The sequence below is a fragment of the Halichoerus grypus genome, chromosome 9 (assembly GCF_964656455.1).
Source record: "Halichoerus grypus chromosome 9, mHalGry1.hap1.1, whole genome shotgun sequence".
In the NCBI taxonomy this organism is placed as follows: Eukaryota; Metazoa; Chordata; class Mammalia; order Carnivora; family Phocidae; genus Halichoerus; species Halichoerus grypus.
Window position 1 is genome coordinate 125,114,220 of NC_135720.1, and position 18,876 is coordinate 125,133,095.

General features: G+C 49.5%; 1 protein-coding gene across 11 annotated transcripts in view; it reads left to right on the plus strand.

Annotated features, from left to right (window-relative positions):
* The window catches only part of RREB1 (ras responsive element binding protein 1), a 172,918-nt gene that overhangs the window by 37,933 nt on the left and 116,109 nt on the right, over positions 1-18,876 (plus strand). For 6 of the 11 annotated variants that reach the window (XM_078055673.1, XM_078055674.1, XM_036103906.2 and 3 more), the window contains exon 1: positions 8,574-8,857. The exons of 1 other annotated variant lie outside the window; for it this stretch is intronic. The gene's annotated coding sequence lies outside the window, so the exon portion shown is untranslated. 4 more of the 11 variants (XM_078055668.1, XM_036103909.2, XM_036103907.2 and 1 more) reach the window with 4 other exon arrangements.

The following is an 18,876-nucleotide window of genomic DNA, read 5'->3' on the forward strand; positions in this document are numbered from 1 at the left end:
GGCTAGCACGGGGGTGGAGAAATCGTTTGAGGGACTAGGCCCCACTTTCAAGAAGTGTGCAATCCACTGAGGACGCCGATCCCCTTGTTCTAAGACAGATTTCTCCACAGTACTTCCCCTCCCTCTGCACCTCCATGGACACTTGGTTTGTCTTCAGAGATATCACTTCCTTTGAAAGCCTTTCCTCAGGACTAGTTCTCCTGGGGCGCCTGGGTGGCTCAGTCGTTGGGCGTCTGCCTTCGGCTCAGGTCATGATCCCAGGTCCCACATCGGGCTCCCTGCTCCGCAGGAAGCCTGCTTCTCCCTCTCCCACTCCCCCTGCTTGTGATCCCTCTCTCGCTGTGTCTCTCTCTGTCAAATAAATAAATAAATAAGATCTTAAAAAAAAAAAAAAAGACTAGTTCTCCCACTCACAGGGGAGGCTGTGGAGTCCACGAATGTGCTTTCCACTGTCCCTTCCACACGAGGCTCACCATGTTTTCACATCCCTCCTCTCTGTAGCAGTCAGCTCAGGCTGCCCTAACAAGTACCATGGGCTGGGGGCTTAAACAACAGAAATGTATTTCTCACCGGTCTGGAGGCCAGAAGTTGGAGATCAAAGTGCTGTCAAGGTTGGTTTCTCCTGAGGCCTCTCTCCTTGGCACTTAGGTGACGCCTTCTCCCTGTGTCCCCACACAGACTTCCCTCTGTGTATCTGTGTCCTAATCTCTTTTTACAAGGACACCAGCCCTATTGGATCAGGGCCCATCCCTGTGACCTCATTTAACCTTCATTACTTCAGTAAAGGCCCGATCTCCAAATACAGGCACATTCTGAGGTACTGGGGGCTAGGATTTCACCATGTGAACTTGGGGAGACACAGTTTAGCCCACAAGACCTCCTCTGACACGAGTGCTGTCTGTTCATGCCTGCCTCTTCTCATCTGTGCCGGTCACCTACTGACCTCTCAGACACACTTCCCTCAAGAACGCCTGAGGGACCAACTCCACATTTTTCCTCTGACCATCCTTGACCATTCATGTCACGGACTCGTGTCCTGCCCCTTCTTCATAGCTTTCTTCATGTCCTCAGCCCGCGGTTGCAACTTCTGCTCTGTCTCACGAGAATCGTTTCGTTCTCTTCCTCCCCTGAGCGCCTGTCTGCCTCCCGGGTCGCAGCCCTGCTTGTCCCTTGCACCTTCCTCTCCCTCCCAGCCACCCAGCCTGCTTTTCCTCCTCATCTCCGTGGCCCTGACCATCCTGGCTCTCAGGCTCAGCCCCTTCAGTGTCATCCCCCTTGTGATGGATTTTACTCATTTCAGTTTCCAACTGTCTGTAATCCCTACCATATGTTTTCTCTCTTCTGTGGCTCCATGGCATTGAAGCTAAAACAGCAGAATTTTTCTGCCACCAACTCCTACATTTCTTTTCTCCTTAAGCCTCAGCGCCACGCTGCTCCCCTCACTCTCCGGTTCTGCTGCTTTTCCATATTCAAAACCATCAGATGTGGGGGCGCCTGGGTGGCTCAGTCGTTAAGTGGCTGCCTTCGGCTCAGGTCGTGATCCCAGGGTCCTGGGATCGAGCCCCACATCGGGCTCCCTGCTCCGCAGGAAGCCTGCTCGTCCCTCTCCCACTCCCCCTGCTTGTGTTCTCTCTCTCGCTGTGTCTCTCTCTGTCAAATAAATAAATAAAATCTTTTAAAAAAACAAACAAACCATCAGATGTGAAGTCCCACAACTTGCCTGCTTCCCACCAGTATTTCTCAGTATGTTCCTACTATTCTTTTTCTTTTTCTTCCTGTCATAGAATAGGAAGTATCCCTCTTTTCCTCCAAGGCTGATCTCCCTGCCGTAGACAGACACACACCTTCCTTCAAAAGCTATTTTCTTCTTCATGTATCCGTATTCTCTCCCTCTCTGGATCCACATTCCTCCCCCTTGGCATCGGTGGTCTGGGTGGTTTACCCATTCTGAAACCTCCTTCCTGGATGCTGATATTCCTAGTGATCATTTTCTTTTTCTTTTTTTTTTAAGATTTTATTTATTTATTTGACAGAGAGAGACACAGCGAGAGAGGGAACACAAGCAGGGGGAGTGGGAGAGGGAGAAGAAGGCTTCCTGCGGAGCAGGGAGCCCGGTGCGGGGCTCGATCCCAGGACCCTGGGATCATGACCTGAGCCGAAGGCAGACACTTAACGACTGAGCCACCCAGGTGCCCCGCTAGAGATCATTTTCAAGGCACCATCAAGCAGGGTTTCTCAACCGTGGCACTGCTGCCATTTGGGACACATATTCTCTGTTGTGGGTGCTGTCCTGTGCCTTAAAAAAAAATTTTTTTTAAGATTTTATTTATTTGAGAGCGAGCAAGAGAGAGAGAGAGAGAGAGAGAGAGACAGAGCACAAGTGCGGGGGAGGGGCAGAGGGAGAGGGAGAAGCAGACTTCCCACTGAGCAGGGAGCCCGACATGAGGCTCGGTCCCAGGACCCTGGGATCATGACCTGAGCCGAAGGCAGACGCTTAACCGACTGAGCCACCCAGGCGCCCTGTCCTGTGCCTTGTAGGATCCCAAGCACTATTCTGGCCTCTACCCATAGATATTAGTGGTACCCTTCCCCCAACTTGTGACAACTAAAAATGTCTCCAGACATTGCTGAACATCCCCCAGGGCGGGGGGAGAGTCAGAATCACCCGAACTGAGAACAAGTGGTATAGACCATAAGAGTGTGGACTCTGCGAGACCATCTTTAGCATCCTGGGTATACACAGTATCTGGCTACAGCTTTAGAATGTAGTCGTACATACAGAACAAAATGCTTGCAGAGCAGAAAGAGTTTGTATTTTAGGTTCATGTGAAGGGGGGTGGTGGTGGTTATAAACCAAATTAGCAAAACTTAAGCTGGACGTTCACTTATCTTGCTAGTTAAATCCTTGTACAAACAACCTCATGGACAGTGGTTCTTCTCCACAACCCCAATCAAGAACATTTTATTGAGATGGAGTCCAACCAAGTAGGCATTTTTTTATTAGCACACCACTTAATTCTGAATTGAGTGACAAGCACAGTAGAAGAGCGGGTTCTGGGCTCAGGCGGTGTGGGGTGCGTCTCAGCCCCACCAGCCATGTGACGTTGGGACTCGGCTTCAGTTTTGTCAGTTGCAGAAGAGGGATGATAACAGCGCCTCCCCGGCAGGCGGGTGGGCGGGCGGAGGGGGGAAGCCAGATAATCCACAGGAGGCCTTTAGACCCGTGCCTGGCACCTAGGAGGTGTTCGGGACATACGGCGGCTCTTCCCCCTGCAGCTGTGGCTCTTTTCTCTCCCTTCCGTTCATCACCTAACTTCTCAACAGAGCCGGGCTTTCACTTCCTCTTCCAGGGGCTCTGGAACCCTCGTGTGCTGGCCCTGCCTCCCACTCTCCAGTCAACTCACCTTCTGAGACCTCACTCCTTTGGGGGCCCTTTGCCTTGATTTCTCTGCGTTTGAACACCATCGACCATCTTTTTCCTTGACAGCCCCCACTTCCTTGGCTGTTTTGCTCCTTCAAAGGAAAAAGAGAGAGTGCTGGTCACTCCCTGGCCAGCCACTTAACTGCAGGCATTCCCCTGGGTTCAGCTTCTAGCTCTTCCTGCCCATCGTCTCTGTCCCTGAGATGTCCCTCCGGGCCTTCGCCCTGGCTCCAGCCTCCTCGCATCTCCCACATACCACCCGCCTCTCCTCAACACTCACACCACTGGTGAATGGACCCACTACCCATCCCCGGACCAAACCTGAGCCCAGGGAAGCAGCCTTCTTTAATTCTCCCTTCTTCTCCTCATGCCACACCCAGTCGGGCCCAAGCCCAGTGGATTCCATCTCTGTAACGTCTCCCACCTGGTCTAGTCCCTCCACCTGCCCCACTGTTTTTGCTCAACCCCTGCGCTGTCGTCATTTGTCACTCCACGATGGCTGCCACGGTGGTTTCCCTTCTTTTGGTGCCACACCCTTGGGTCAGGGCTCCAGATGGATTGTTTTCCTTTCTCTCCTGTCGAATTGGTCAAGTTCTCTGGAATCTACATCCTAATTATATTTCCAGGAGATCCATTCTTCCCTACCTCTCCAGCCAGGGCTTCCCAGGTCCTCATTATTTCTTAGACGGGCTCTTCTGTTAATCCCTAACTAGCCTTCCTGTCTCGAATCTTCCAGACCCTTCTCCACAGTCCCACGAGGGAAGCTCGGTCTACCTTCCTCCTTAAGCCTTTCAGGCCCTCACCATTGGATAAAGTCCAAGTCAGCTGCGAGGTGCACAGAGCTCTGAGCGGTCTGGCCCACTGGCTATTTCTCCAGCTCCATCTCTTGCTGCCTCCCCTCCTCCCTCTGCTCCAGCCACAGAGTGAGGTATTTGCAGTTCAGGAAACTGACCTTGTTTTCCGCCTCTGTGCCCTTGTGCTTACTACTCACTGCTCCCTGTGTCTGGAGTGCCCTGCCCCCTCGTCTCTGCCTGGGGGACACCTTACACATCTTGTGAGATTCCACGAAAGTCACCTCATCCACGCAGCCTTCTCCAATCCTTTTTCTTCTTGATTCTCTCCCCTGGCATAGCAGCACAGTGTTTTCCATTTATTTCCACCTCAGGCTCAGTATCACCTATTCAGTCATCTTCCACCTCAAATGGGCTTCTACCTCTGCCTCTCTCATTCTGTCACTCATTCCCGCATCCACCCTGGCTAAGAGCCAGGCATCCTCTGGGCCCTCGCTCCTTTACATCCCCATCCCTGGTCCACCAGGTGCTCTTCTGGAGTCTTCCTCCGAAGTGGTTCCTGATCTTCTGTCCTCCAGTCCCTCCACCCCTCCCCTAGGTCAGGCCCTCATACCTGAGGTTTTCCATGGATGGTATTCAGAATTCTTTGTGGTAGAGCCTCAACTTGTTTACCTTTTGGTCGTGTCACCGCATATTCCTGTATATGTCATAATCCGGCCATACTAGATTCCATCCTGATCTGTGAACAGGACCCATGACTTGCTACAATCATGCCTTTGCATCTGCTGATTCTAATCCCAGGCTCCATCTACAAAATTTCTAGCTGTTCTCCATGGCTCAGCTCCATTGGCTTTCTTTTCCATGGAGCTTTTCTTGATCACTCTTATTAGAAGTGATCTCTTTTCTCTGAACCCCTGAATCTTGCAGCCGATTTAATGGTTCTTAATACGTTGGTCTGCATTTCATGATTACTTCATGTGGATGCAGATATTAGACTATAAATTCTTTTAAGTCATGGATATGAATTATCCATTTTTGTATCACTTCTCTGCTAGAGAACCTAGCACAATTTCTTGATGTATATACTTATCAGCTTGATTGAACTGTAACTTACCTACCATACAAATCACCCATTTGAAGTGTACAATTCAGTGTTTTTTAGTATATTCAGAGTGTGCAACCATCACCACTATCAATTTTAGAACATTTTCATGGTTCTAAAAAGAACAGAAAGAAACTCCATACACATTGGTAGTCAATCCCCATATTTCCCGAAGTTGTCAACCCTAGGCAAACCATCAATCTACTTTTCTATTTCTATAGATTGGCCTCTTCTAGATATTTCATATAAACAGAAGCCTATAATATTTGTCCTTTTGGGTCTGGCTTCTTTAGTATGTGTTCAACATTGATGATAATATAGCACGTGTCACTGCTTCATTCCTTTTGACTAATACTCCGTGTATGGATATACCGCATTTTGTTTAGTAACTCATCAACTGATGGTTATTCGGGTTGTTTCCACTTTGAACATTTGTGTACAAGTTCTTGTGTGGACATATGTTTTCATTTCTTGTGTATGTACCTAGAAGTGGAATGGCTGGATCATATGGCAACGCTATGTTTAGCATTCTCAGGAACTGCCAAACTGTTTTTAAAAGTGGCTGCACTATTTTACATTCCCACTGGCAATGTATGAGGGTTTCAATGTCTCCACATCCTTGTCAATACTTGTTAGTATTTGTCTTCTTGATTCTCGCCATCCTGAGTGGGTGTGGAGAGGCATTTCTCTCTGGTTTAGATAGCATGACTCTTTTAACCTATTAGATGTCCAATAAATATTTGTCAGATAAATGATATTTATATTGAGTATGAACAAACAGAACTTTGAACAACTCATTTGACTCCCAAGCTTACTAATTAGCTAGAAAAGATGAACACAGAGCCCTGTATCATTAGAATTCAATTTTTATTTATTTATTTTTTTAAAGTAGGACTCCATGCCCGACGTGGGGCTTGAACTCATGACCCTGAGATCAAGAGTCACATGCTCTACCGACTGAGCCAGCCAGCCAGGCACCCCTAGAATTCAGTTTTTTAAAAGTTACTTCTAAACGGTTTTCTCTCTTTTTAGTTGCCAGTATTATCTGGATGACATTATAAAGGTGGTGATTTGTCATGAAAATTCATGTAGCTTTGCAAGTTTCAGTGTATTTTACAGAATAAGCTAAAATTACAAGCAAAATTCCAACTCTGATGTTGTTCCTATTCCAAACCTACCACTTGCCGGGGAGACCAGGAATGGCTGATAATTCTTGAATCTCGAGGCAAGGCAACTAAATAAACTAGCATTCCCTACCTGGCCCTTCTTTTGCCTTCTGCCCGGACCACGTTACGACTCAGAAGCTCCAGCCACCAATTCTGTGGTGAGCATGTGAACTATATTACTCCTGCTTAGAGACCTGCCCATTCCCTCCTCCGGCAGGCCTGCCTTCACAAAAGCACTTGATAACACACTTGGGGACATGGGGTGGGAGTAGCAGGGAGGCATAGGAAAATGCAAGTGCTGAAGTTTCTCTGACTAGTTTTCCTCAGTAAACAGTCAACCCTGGGAAACGTAACAGGTTCTGAAAACTTAATGTTGATGATTCTGGACGTCAGAGAAATAAGCAGCTGAATCGGTTCCCTCTTGGGCAGTGGTTTAGCTTACTTATCTCCCGTCAGAGGTAATGGTCCAACTGCGTTTGCTTGGTTCTATAAAGTTCTGTCTTGGCCAGAATCCATTAATTTCATCCATACCTACATAGACACTTCTTTCCTATCTGTAGCCCTGAAAACCGGAGTGCCACTGGTCCTGTGGAAGGTCCCTTGTGGAAGGCCACAAATTAGAGGGCCGTGATTGCACTTACAACTTTGTAGGGCAAAGTTGGTGTGGTAGAGCCGGGGTCAAAGGTCATAGTAGAGAGTAGCCAGCTTTCTGTACCCGTAACATCATCTTACTAACTCCTCTCCAACGCTTAATTCTACTGCAGTATTCTCTACAACTATTTAGGAGGCACATTTATCCTCAGAAACTGGGGGAGTGGGGTGGTGTTTATTTTCCAAAACCACAATCATCCCCTATCTGTCTAAAGATGTTTCCAAAGGCTCCTCGCCGAACCCTGGTAGGAGAAGTATTAACAGTGGGAAACATGTCAGCTGCTTGTTGGAGGAAGAGCAGTCCGGGCCTGGTTTCTCTGGGGCTCCGTGATAACTTGGGCCGCCTAAGCCACGCCGAAGCTGGTGGCAGCCGCCTTGGGGATGGAGAACAGGCAGCTCCAAGGAGGGCCCCTGCGTTTCAGAGTTGAAACAGGAGCCCTCTGAAAGAAAGAGATATTGCGTGTGGCTTCCCTGGTGCCTCGGAGGGCGACGTGGATGACACAGCATCAGCAGTGCCGTCGCGGGGTGGGGACACAGGGGCGGTAGGAGCCTGTGCCATCCTCAGCCCCTTGGGGGCGAGGCAGCCCCCGCTTAAGCATCAGTTGTGGAGTGTGGGGAAGGGAAGGTGACAAAAGGCGAGTGAGCTTTGAATTTGTTGGACGGAGAACACGCTCCCTCCCGGGCGGCAGCCCCAGAGCTAGAAGGACCGGGCCCTGGGAGAGAAACAGCCCTAAGTTGGGGGCGGGGTGAAGCGCTGGTTCCTTAATCTCCTGCCCCATCATCTACTCGCCCCACCTGGATGCAGAGCGAGGACCGCGTGGAGAGGGAACGGAGCGGGTGGGGCTCACCCTCCCGTTTGCCTCCGAGACCGAGCGGGGCGGTGCCGGGCCAGGGAACCCGACCCCCACGCCCCCACCCCCACCCCCCGGCCTCCGGGGCGCCCCTCTCGCGCCTCCCGGGCATCGCTGCCTCTCAGTCTCCTCCGTTAAAATAGCGAAACAAACCCTGGAGTGAAGTGATGGAAAGCCGGGGGCGGGGAGTTGCCCGCAAGTGAGGGGCTGGAGGGGAGGGGGCGCGGTGGTCCAAGAGGGTGGCCGGCCGGCGAGCGCTGGGCTGATCGCGATCGCGCTCAGCTGCGGCGGCCGAGACCCTTCCCCTGGGGCGGCCCGGCCCTCCCCTGGCCCGGGGCGCCTGCGGAGGGCGTGGGGGCAAACCTGGGGCTGCGGTGGGGGTGGGGTGGGGGCCTCCACCTCCATCCATCCCGGGATGGAAACTGCGGTCGCCTAGCTAAAATCGGGGCGGGGGCGGCGGTGGGGACCCGCGGGTACCGCGGGCCCCCCCACTCCCCAGCCCGAGCCGCCGCCGCCGCCGCCGCTCAGTAACACGTCCCCAGGAGACTCGCAGGAGCAACACGTGATGTGTCTACTTATCAGGGTGAGAGGGGGAGAGCGAGTCTCCGAGCGTGCGGGCGAGGAAGCGGGGCGGGGGGCCGAGGCGGGGGCCGGGACGACGGCTGGGGCGCCGGGGTCGCCAGCTCCTCGCCCACCTCCCTCCCTGTGGGAGAAGAGGAGGAGGGGAAGTGACTGCGGAGTTGATGAACTTTGCACATCCAGAAACGCCATTTTGATTCCTTTTCCGGAACAAGTTTGCATCTCTCCTCTTTCTCTCCCTGAAGCCCACCGGTGCCCACTGCATCATGCCTGGGAGCCAAGAGCCCTGCCGGGCCGTAAGTACGCGCCCGGGGTTCTGGCTCCCGGTACTCGGGTGGCAGCGAGATGTCTAGGGCTGAGCGGGAGCGACCTTTTAAAGAACTTTTGGGGATGGGGAGGGTGAAGTGTGCAGAGCGCGTTGTACTTTTTAAACTCGGCGTTTCCCGGAGCCGAGGACCCGAGCGCCCCACGCCGCGCTACGTGCGCTCGGGGCGGTGGGGCCGGCCGGGGATGAGCTGGGCAGCCCTCTCCCCTCGGGCTGCGCGCCGGGCCGCTCCTCCTCCTCCTCCCCTCCTCCCCCTCCTCCTCCTCCTCCTCCCCTTCCTCCGCTCCTTTTCCCCTTCCCGAGCTGCCGGCTCTGCCAACCAGCTCCCAGCGCGAGCCGCCGCGGCCGCCGCAGCGCCCCGCCGCCAGGACCTGATGCGCATCCATATTAGCCGTCCGAGCGCAGGAATCCGGCCCGACCCGCGCCGCCGCGCCCGCCGCGGAATTTATTTTTAACCAGCACCGCCGGGACTCGGATGGTGCGCGCACCGCCGGCCAGAAACATCTTCCCAGCGCTGCTCTCCATCTTCCGCCCTCTCTCCCCCGACATCCTCCCCCCCATGTGGGAGGGGAAACTTTTCTCCTACATACTTTCGAGTCCCTCTCGGGCCGAGAAGCGCGGAGATGACGGCGCCCGCCCGCCGCCGCAAGGTATCCGGGGGTGCCCGCCTGGGGTGCTCGCTCGGGGGTGCCCGCTCGGGGCTGCGCGGTGGGAGCATCCGCCGCGCCCTGCTCCGCGGACTTTGATCCTCCCCGGCGGACGGCGCCGGCCGGGAGGGGGCCGCGGGCAACGCTGCGCCCTCTCCCGTTCCCGGCTCCAGGCTAGGGGTCACGCCGACCACCGCCCCCGGGTGACCGGGGGAGGAGGGGGCCGGAGCCGTGTCCGCGCGTATTGTTCCCTTGCCCTTCCGTTGGCGGTGTACGTGTTTTCGTGGGAGCCAGCGGTGTGGAGCGGAGCCTGCATCGCGGGGGGGGGGGGGACCTCGGCACCCGGCGCCGTCACGAGCACAGGAAGGAGGCCGGGAGCATCCGAGGCGGGGCCGGCCGCCGGGCCCGCTTCGCCGCCCAGCTGTGGAGCGCGCTCGGAAACTTTTGTCCGCCGCCCGCTGGACCAATTTTTCCCGAGTTCTGGGGCTTCCCTTCCTCCTCCCATCCCGGCTCGCAGCGCGGAGCCGGGGCGGGGGTGGGGGGGGAGGGCCGGCGTCGAGGGGCAGGGGATCCAGTGCGGCCCCCCCCCCAACCCGGCCTCGGGCCCGGCCCCCGGCGCCCCCTCCCCACTCGCGGTCTCTTAGGAAACTGCGACCTTAATGGTTGCTAAGGAGCAGGGGAGGTCCTTCCCGTCGCCGGCCCCCTCCCTGGGAAGCGGCGTGTTTTCTGGAAGGGGCCGAGGGTCGCGTCGAGGATGTGGTGACTCGCTCCCCGGCCGCTCGCGGGGCCGGGCCAGGCGCGTGAGTGCGGGACGCGGTGGCGGAGCCCACTTCTCTGCGGGGCCACTTTCTTTTTCGGGCGGGCGGGGTGGGCGGGGGCGGCCCCGGGCAGAGGAGGGGCGCAGGGGACACGAGGACCCGGGGGTCGCGGGGACCGGCCAGCGGGCGGGCCGGTTGACAGGCGCCGCGTGCAGCTCGCGTCCAGCGTCCGCGGTGCATCCGTGATGGGTTATAAAAGAGGAGGAAAGTATTTCTCCTTGCTCAGCAGATTTGCCCTCCCTCGCTCCTTACTGGTTAGAAGATAGAACGTGAGCCCAGATCCGGACGAGCAGTTCACATTCCATTACGAAATTCTACACGGCTTCAGAGCCAGCAGCAGCACACATTCGGGGCACTTTGGAGTTTTTTCTTCTTCTTTTTTGGGGGGATGGTGGTGGTGGTGGTGGTGCCGAGAGATAGCAGGGTGAATAAAAAATATAACTTTTTTTGGTACGCTGAGAAACCTGTCTGAGGGTTTTCATCAATAGAAAAATTAAGCCTCGTGCTTGTTTTAGAGTTTAGATTTAAGCCTAGCCTTTTAAAAAGTCAATGGAAATAAAGTTTGTCTGTTGGATAGGGATGCTGGAAATAGCGAGGTATTTCGGTCTCGAAGAGGAGACTTGAGATGATTTCTGCAAAGGCTGAGTTGCTAATGTGCATCCCATATTTTTGAGATCTTTTTTTCTTTTAGACATGAAGTGGTCTGTGCATGCGCATGAGTGTGTTCTGAAATAAGTTTAGTTTTAGTGGAAGGTGGAGAAAAGGGAACTGCAGAGCAGAGAATGGTTTTTGTTAGTTTTAGGGTTGTTGTTGGTTTTTTTTCTTCTTCTCCCCATAGCCCTTAAAAGCATCCTCTAGACCTGGTGCTTCTTCGGGTGGGCAGGTATGGTTCTGAGACACAGTGTAACCCGGAAGTCTAAGTTAGAGGCTGGAGTCCTGGCAGAAACTTTTTTTTTTTTCCCTTTTCTTAAACATTTAGTTCTGTGCTTCCTTCAAGAGTCACACAGAACTTTTGAAGAAATGGGTTCGAAATTAGTCTTCCCAAAAATTTATGCAACGGTGAACCACTAATGTTAGGGGTTTTTTTGTTGTTGTTGTTGTTGTTTGTTTGTTTGTTTGTGTTTTACCTCTGCATTTTGGAGGGACCTTTCTGGGTACCCGCCGATGGATCCTGCTTTGATGTGTTTTGAGCTTTGGTTACACTGATGAATTAAACATTTGAATGTCTTTTATCAAGTTTTAAATGTGTGAAAAAACACCTTCTCTCCCACCCACCCCCACTTTTACAAAAGAAAGGGAGAGCCCTTTGATTTGGTTATTTGTTTAGCTTGTGCTCCATTTTAGGTTGTTAATGAACTTGCACTGTTTTATCATTCTTAAAAATACTGCTAAGCAGGTTGCATTTTGGGATGTTTTGTTTTTAAAGGATTTGCTGGTTACATGGTACATGCTGCTGATGCTTACTGTTACATGGCACATCATTCTCTGGGGTTTTCTAGATGACTACTTAGTTTCTCATCAGAAATTCAGAGCCTCAGCCCTTATGGCAGACAAGTGTTTGTTCTGTGATGGGGAAGATGGGTCTGACTCAGCTAGCACAGGTGGTGCATCCATTCCTAACTATTTACATCATCCAACAAGTGACCTTTTGATTGAAGGGTCTTTTATTTTAGATATCTTCAGGCAGACTCCTGAGATCTTATTTGCATCCAACCCAGGTATAGAATGTTGAAGAAGGAAAACAAACCTCCCCTGTCAGTGGGCATCTGATCGAGTTGTTTATTGGTTTATCTGCTGTCTCGTCAGGCAGCAGCTAGTTGCCATGATGTGGCTTGCATTTTTACTCTTCAATTTTAAACTGCTGTGTTGATCCACTTCCTAAGATCAGTTTGGGAATCTTTGCTTGCTGTCTTTATGCTCAGTTGTTAACATCATTTATTACCTTCAGCAAAGGAAAATTCCTGGTTAATGATGTTAAAAAAATTCTACTCTTTTAGGGTTTTGTATGATATAATTAATATAAATTTAACTTCTACAAAAATTGGTTAAACGTGCTCACTAGAAACAGTCAGAAGTGAATCCTTTTGATGTTTCTATTCATTATCCTTCTGAAAAGTAGGTGGTGCTTAAAAGGTCATAGGATAAGGGTTGCTAAGCAGCTAAACAGAAGGATGCTAAAATTAACCGAAGCATTTTTGAAAGGGAGTCCTTCCCTGTTTTACATTATTTACTAGATTTAATTAATTTCTGAATCCTCCATGTCCTCTGACCTGGGAAGGTAGGCTGTTAAGTTTGTTTTGCTTTTGTTATCATATTTAAATAATCTCTCTTTTTGTAAGTGTCTTTTAATTGAAGTTCATGCTCTCTGACCAACTCTGGTGTCAGATGGCAGCTCCTCTGGGCGGACTTCTTGTCTGATACCCATGTGTTCAGGTTAAACCTCCCCTTCCTGAGGATATACGTGCGCAACATCACCTTAGATCATTTATTCAGAGCAGATTGGTTAGTTTGTTTTGGAAAATCTAGCTCATCCACAAAGTGATGTCTTCCATTACTCTTTATTAAACAGATTTGCATTCAAAAGATAGAAATGTAATATAGTATCAGTAGAAAGTATGCAATATAGTCCCTCCTGATAACAGGACAATCGTCGTCTTCCCCCTTGCCTGAGATTAGATTAGGCTTTGATAGGACTCCACCTCCCCATCTTAGTTTACTCAGCCCAGTTTTTCATACCTTTTTGAAAATAATTGTATTAGATTTGGAGTATCTTTGGAAGGGTGACCAAATGTAAAAAAAATAAATAAATAAAAATAAAAAGTGTGATTTACCTAACATTTCTGCTGTGAGTAGGTGTAAGGATCTTGAAGTTGTACAGTGAGATAAAATGGTTGCAGTCTTAATTAACTAAAGCCATGGTTGGGAAGCATCATCTCTTGGTTGAAAGGCAAGCCTGCTCATTTAGAGGTTTCCCCGTCTCAGAGTTGCTTCCGTACATCTGACCTACTGAACAAGCAAAGTTGAGTAACATTTTTTTATATCCAAATATAATGAAGAAACTGGGTGGGTTCTTTGGGAGGGGGCAGGGTGCATGAGTTCTCATTCTCGCTTTCTCTCTCAGACTTAGTGATTTTGCGTAGAAAGAGGCAGGGCCCTCTTCAAAAAGCAGGGGTCAGATTGTGATTTCCACGCCCCGGGGGGGCCTCCCCATAAATCAGAGGTAAAAGGTGTACCATATGAAACACAGAGGGAGGCACACGATGTGCTTTCTGAAATGCATCACTTATTTTTAATTTCCCCACTCCCATAGAAGGCAGAATAGAGAGGAAAACCATCTGCTGTGTTTTCACCACGACTGAGGTAGCAGAACAAGGAAGGTGGGGGGGGGGGCGGTCAGGGAGACAGACTTTTTACGTGGGCTGCCCTGTGGGACTGTGGCGGTCTCGGGGTCTCTGGTCACCTTCGGGGTGTTCTCCGTTCGCTTGAAGGGAAGCCAGTGTGGAGTAGAGCCAGAGACTGCTCCCTGTGGGTTGGTGGAGACCAAGGGAAGCCTGGGAGGAGGGCTCAAGGAGCTGTTCCTTTCAGTTCCTGGTGCATCTTGTTTCTGATGGTACTCCAGGGTACAGGGGAGCCCGTCGGCCCATCAGTGAAGGTGGTGGCCTGTTGAATAGGTGCTTCAGACAAAAGAAGTGGGAGAGGGTGGAGATGTTTGCTCAGTGTGATTCAAGCAAGTAATGCTAAGAGAATTTGAAAGCCTCTGTAAAGTCCCCAAGACTGGGGAGACTGGGTGCTTCCTGCTCTTGCAGGATTCACCTGAGGCCTTTCAGACTCGCTGAGGGCGGGTGGTCCTGATAAGGTAGAGACAACCCAGGGAACACCCCCCCACCCCCATTTCTTTGTCCGCCGGCCAGACTGCAGCGAAAAAGTCTCAGTGGGGGTAATTAGATAAAGCTTTTAAATGGCTCTATTTGTTTTTCCCCTGGCTTGCTTAGTATCTCTTTTTTCCCCCCTTTTTCAGAGGCCAGTGGGGTCGGATGGTCCAAAGAATGTTTGAGGCTTAGTGGCCTAATGAGTTTTAAAATTTCAGCTTTCATGAGAGTGTACCTTTGGCAAAGTCTTCACCCTGCTTTTGTGAAGGCCTTGAACAGAGATTCGGATTTTATCCTCAGAGCAAGAGAAACAGCGAGGGTTAGGCGGGTATATGAACCCATTTTACAGCTGTGCCAGTTTCCACTCTGGCTGGTAATAAGCCTAATCCCAGTCTAGCTCCATACGACACCTACTTTTTAAAGTCTGCTTAGCCTCAGAACACTGAGCCTTAAATATGTGCCTGTCTGTGTGTTTTAAATGAGACCAGATCCTTTTCACAATAATTCTGTGTTGAATTTGAAGATGCAAGGCAATTAAAAAGCAACTTTTTAGCCTTTGGCACATCTCTGTTGATGAATGTGATTATACGCATTTTTTTTTTTTCAGTAGGTTTTCTACCTCCTGGAATTGTTGTAAGGATAATAAATGTTCCAGAAACTCAAAATCTATATATGGAAGAAAGTGGTATATTTTGAGCTCAGGAAGCTTTGTGGGTATCCACTCTGGATTTCCTTTCCAGAATTGTGCACAACTCCAGGACTTGAGGCAAAATTCGCCTAGGGGTTTATGTTCCACTTGAGGAAATGCAGCACTTTCTTTGCTTTGGGTGCCGAGAGACAAACAGAACCAGTCAATTTTTCTTAATGAAGTTCACTTCGGGGTGGATTTTAAGGACAAGGCACATCCTCGTAAGCTTTGGACTCCCCCTTTAAAGCATGGTTCTCAGAGTTGGCGGTTTGCCCCCAGGGGCATTTGGCAATGTCTGGAGACATTTTTGATTGCCCTGCTGGGGGGGGGGGAGGGGCGCTACAGCCCTCCAGTGGGTAGAGGCCTGGGATGCTGCTACCCATCCCACAATGCACCGGCTGGCCTCACAACAAAGAATTACCCGGTCCAGAACGTCAGTAGGTGGAGGTTGACAAAGCCTGCTTTAAAGGTACGGTAGTCGTGGCCTGTGTCCTATGTGCAAGTAGCCTGGGTGTACTCCGTGGATTGCACGTGATCTCTTTGCAGATCTGAAATTTCATAAAGCAAGTGAGCTCCCATTACATGCCTGTAAGATACCACGGTTGGCACATTCAGGGTTTCACAGAAAATTCAGGGTTGGGGCAAACATTAAGTGGCGTTAAATATATTTAAAAACCCCATAGTAAATAAAAGTTCTAGAACTCATCTGCTCCTAAAACAAACCAGATTCGTTGGCACCGGGAAGCTGTTCCGAGTCACTTCTTCAGTTATTGGGAAACTCGCTCTGGTGCTGTCATCTGCCAGTTCTCCCTCATGTTTTAAGTTATGTGGAGTGTATCTCTCCCCCCCTACCCCAAGTGTTTGAATTAGCCTTTACTTGCTTGACAGTCCATGTTTTTGCACTTGTAAGTGCAAAAGAAGTCTCTTTTTGTTTTGTTTTGTCAAGTTTTTGCAAAATTCTTACATAACTATCCACCCCTTTTACAGGGCAGCGTTTGGGAACCGGTCTTCTGTCCATACATCTCCTCTTGAGGGGTGGCTGGCAGGGATGGGGAAGGAACGTGGGGGAAGACACAGTGGTTACTTTTATGTTCTCAGGACTCCTGGATCTCACATACGTGAAAAGGTAGTTGATTTAAAGAAACAGAACGTGGTGTATGAACTTGAAACTGAATTTCCTCAGGCCCAGAAAGGTCTAGGATAGGGACAGGAGTGATCTTGAAGCCACAGGTGCCACTTACCTTACCCTTGTTCTGTGTCCCCAGTCCTCCCCCCTCCCCCCTCCCCCTTCCCCCCCCCCCCAGGCCTGTGTCACAGGGGCAGGAGGTGAGGAGCTGAGAAGGAGGCAGGAAGAGAGGGAGAGTGAATTCCAGAAAGGGAAGGGCTCACTGCCCCTAGGATGGCCTGGGCTCCCACTGACCTTAGATAAACATGTGGCTCTCGAAGGTAGCTTTTTTTTTTTTTTTTTTTTTACATCCTAAACCTGTGGGTAGACAGTAAGCATCTGTGCACATCTGTTTGTGCTGCTTTTGCTCAGGGACCTGCTCTGAAGCCACCTTGGCCATCCTGTCCCAAGTAACAGGAGCCGTGGATTCTAGTGCTTTTCTGCCCTCTCCTCTAGCCTGTAATCCGGCAGCTCCCTGCCCTCTCTCTCCATTTACAGCTTTTCCCAAGCCCGGACCTTTTGTCACCCAGCTCTCCTGCAGGTGCCCCAGAGGTAACTTGTAGAAATAAAAGTCCCCTCCCTCCCTTCTAGAAGGTGGTCTGAAATGCACCGTCCGCCCAGTCTTCTGACCAGGAAGCGCTTTGCCATCCTTGCTTGTGTCTGTCTCAGTCCTGAAGTTCAGTGAGCAGACCCTCCCGGAGACTTCTCTCCAGTGGGACTCTGGTATCGGCTCCGCAAGACCCCTGACCTCAGGTCCTCATCATGTCGCAAACCTCCTCAGTTAGCTTCCCGCCACCCGTGTTTCCCTGTTCCAGCTCATCCTCCACTCTGCTCAGAAATTCAAGCTGTGCATGGTGTTTGCCTGGTGAAAAACATCTCTTGGCTCCCTGTTGTCTACAGGAAGAAATCCAAACTCCTCAGCTTGGCACCCGAGGACCTTCATCATCAGCTTCCAGACTGTCTTACTAGTTTCAGCTCCTGCCACTTCTCTGCGTCACTGACGCACTAAATGGTTTCTGACCGTCTCTGTGTTCACTTGTGTTCACTTAGGCTTTCCACATTTACTTATAGCGAACGGCGTGTCTTGGATCTTCTTTTGAGACCACTCTTAGAAGCCACCTCTTGCAGGGAGAATCCGCTTCTCCATCCAGAGTAACTCTTACCCCCATCTGTCCAGTCTGTCGTAATTTACCTGTTGACATGTTTTCCCCACCTCAGGAACAGGGAGGGACTTTGACTCTTATTTTTCCGCCTTCTGTACCTAGCTCAAGAATTGCATAGTAGGTCACTTGGATCCATTTTCTAATACAAAAGCAAGAGTTTTTGGAGAAATGCAGCCTGTTTTTGGAGAAGAGCACATATAATTTAGTAGCTAAGTCCTAAATAATCAGTACAGATTGAGAGAAAACAAAAGTAAACTTGAGTTTTTAGCACACCCATCACGCAGAGACTTGGTGTTAAGTGCACGCTGGTGGAAAAGAATTTCAAATTACAGAAATTTTAAAATAAAACTTTGCTCAGCTTAATTTACTCGAAATTAAAGAGAAAAAAAATCGTTGTTAATGCCTGATTGCACTAAAAGCTGTCTCACTGGGGCCCTTACTAATTATAACCACTTTTCATGGCTCTCGGTTTGAAGTTTATATTAAATAGGAGAGATGGGCACACAGATCAAAGACCAAAATCATTTCAGAGCTCCAACGTGTGGGCCCATTTTCTCTGCTTAGTTAGATTTTTGTTTCATTAGTGGTATGAGTTAATAGGAGTGTTGGTCTGTGTATAATTTAACTTTTCTTTTTTCCGTTACTCCTTGGATTTAAAACAAAATACCAAACCAGAAACCTACAGAGCACAGATCTTGCTTTATTTGTGTGTGTGTGTGTGTGCAATATCTGTACTTGATAGAAGTTGATTATAGATCATACTTACAGAGAGAATCATTTCACTGTTTTAGGGCAGCTAAGACACTCCAACTGTTTTAGGGGAGCTTCCTTTATTATTAAAAAAATCATTTCACTGTTTACAGTGGAAGCTAAGACTCTCCCACTGTTTTAGGGGAGCTTCCTTTATTATTTAAAAAAAAAAGAAAAACCCACTTCTTAATACACAAAATCATCTCAAATTGTTTAAGTTTCTTTTAAAAGAGGTATGTATAGCTTCAGAAATAGTGGAGATACCAGAAAGATAGGGTCACAGAGAGAAGTGTTTTGCTTATGGACCCTTTTGTACTAAAAAAATTTCTTAGAACTGCATAGTGGAAGGCCTTGATATCCTTTATACAAGATGAAATCCTAGCTGATTAAAAATATATTCCTACCTTTAAATAGTCCTGTTGTGCTTCCCTGATAACTAGAGTTTAGGCTCAGATCTAGCAGATACACTCAGATCTAATAGTCTAACTCTGTTGTATTTCTGAGGAGGCTTGTATATTTTCCTTTCTACTGTGGAAAACAGATTTCTTAAAAGTCATTTCTCTTCCACTTTAGGGCTTTTAATTGTTGTTTTGAGGGATAATTATATAAAACTGTTTAGTGAACATCTCAAACAGGTTTCCCATGACTTGGTTAGTTAATCCTGTGTTGGATTAAACTGTTCTTCTTAAAATTTTAAACTGAGTATAATTTAAAAGAGGCTTACCTTGTACATCTCTAAACTTTGTATTTAAATCATGAAAATAAGGTTTCTGAGAACTATTTGTTGTTCAAGAACTCAGTGAAGCTTCACAAGCCCCTTTTCCTAAAATATCATGTTGGGGTCAATATCAGATCCCATCTGCTTTCAGAAAACAGTTTTTCACCCCCAC